Source organism: Octopus bimaculoides, chromosome 3 (assembly GCF_001194135.2).
Source record: "Octopus bimaculoides isolate UCB-OBI-ISO-001 chromosome 3, ASM119413v2, whole genome shotgun sequence".
Taxonomy (NCBI): Eukaryota; Metazoa; Mollusca; class Cephalopoda; order Octopoda; family Octopodidae; genus Octopus; species Octopus bimaculoides.
The window spans coordinates 123,259,873-123,261,718 of NC_068983.1; the positions used below are offsets into that span (position 1 = coordinate 123,259,873).

The 1,846-nt window shown below is 41.4% G+C and overlaps 1 protein-coding gene across 1 annotated transcript in view; it reads left to right on the plus strand.

Annotated features, from left to right (window-relative positions):
* Positions 1–1,846, plus strand: part of LOC106881713 (putative lipoyltransferase 2, mitochondrial) — a 15,378-nt gene that overhangs the window by 3,311 nt on the left and 10,221 nt on the right. The gene's annotated exons all lie outside the window — the stretch shown is intronic.

Here is a 1,846-nt window from a genome sequence, read left to right on the forward strand (position 1 = left end):
TTACAAAAAGTAAACGATAAAAAAAAACGGTGGAAAAAAATTTTAAAAAGAGAAGTGAATAAATATACATTCCTTCATTATGCAATAGAGAATCGTGGTGTTCACCTCGAAATGTTTGGAACAACCTATAAGAGTGGGGTACTGGAAAGTTTCTCGCTTTGGGTAAAAGAAAATATGGGAGGATCAATTAATTATGATTTTACTCGACACGTTCCCCTCTCAGATTCACACACTTATCGCAGCGGTCTTTCAGTTTTAATAAAACCCTGTAAAAGAATTCGGAAGGTTGGGCCTCCAACCATGCCTTTCGCGACACCCTTAAAGCCAGGAACTTATCAAGACCCCTCGTATATACGTAGTATATTTAAAGTTGACACGATAGAAAATATTTCTGAATTTACCAAGATACCAAATTTTATAAAAGGAGCACTCCGTCGGTTACGACGACAAGGGTCCCAACTGATACGATCAACGGAACAGCTTGCTCGTGAAATTAACGTGCAAGTGGCTGAGCACTCCACAGACACGTGTACCCCTAACGTAGTTCTCAGGAAGATTCGACTAGACGAGGCTAGCCCTTTGGAATACAGGTACTAACCATTTCTGCCAGCTGAGTAGACTAGAGCAACGTGAAATAAAGTGTCTTGCTCAAGGACACAACGCGTCGCCGGGAATTGAACCCATGACCTTACGATCGTGAGCCGAATGCCCTAACCACCAAAATTTAGGTAATTTTTCAGATTAACACCCGCACGATCTTCACTAGGGTGTTAGAGTTACGGTTTTAGGGTCAGGGTTAGGGTTTTAGTGTTAGGGTTACGGTTAGGGTTACGGACGGAATTCCCTAACCCAAACCCTAACCGTAACCCTAAACCCTAACCCTAAAACCTTAACCCTGACCCTAAAACCCTAACACCCTAGTGAAGATCGTGCGGGTGTTAATCTGAAAAATTACCAAAATTTATACTCAGTTGATGCTAACATACATAACTGAATTGAAGCAACGAGAAAGTTTTCTTATGGTTTCTAAACTGGCTAGAAATAGTAGCCAACCCGGCCTCGAGCCTGTCTTGAGGAAGGCCAATGGATAATTTTACATACAATGTCTGAAAAAAAAGATGAAATGTCACAATCGGGACGTCAATGACTGTAAATCTTCTTGACTGGAGTTAGACAGCGGAATTTTGTTATCAAAATTATTTTTACAACGTGTTACAAACCCTGAATCCATGTAAACTAATTCTTAGCAGATACTAACTAAATTTAGTTGACTTTGTACCCACTGAGGATGTTAGTCTGCGCACAGTTCCCAAGATAATGAGTGTTTTCTTTTTGCGTCACTGGTAAAATGATAAATTTATTCAACAGCTGAATAAAATTCTTAATTTCATGAGTATGTATGTTGAAAACTCACAGATAGTATTTAACTGTTCTCTCGTTTTTGATAGACATTGAGCTCTTTTAGATTTATTTATTTATTGCTAAGATAGCAACCGATATTTATATGGTACGATTTACTGGAGGTATGGATTGAGGGTGGAGGCGCAATGGCCCAGTGGTTAGGGCAGCGGACTCGCGGTCATAAGATCGCGGTTTTGATTCCCAGACCGGGCGTAGTGAGTGTTTATTGAGCGAAAACACCTAAAGCTCCACGAGGCTCCGGCAGGGCATGGTGGCGAACCCTGCTGTACTCTTCCACCACAACTTTCTCTCACTCTTAGTTCCTGTTTCTGTTGTGCTTGTAATTCAAAGGGTCAGCCTTGTCACACTGTGTCACGCTGAATATCCCCGAGAACTACGTTAAGGGTACACATGTTTGTGGAGTGCTCAGCCACTGGCCCGTTAA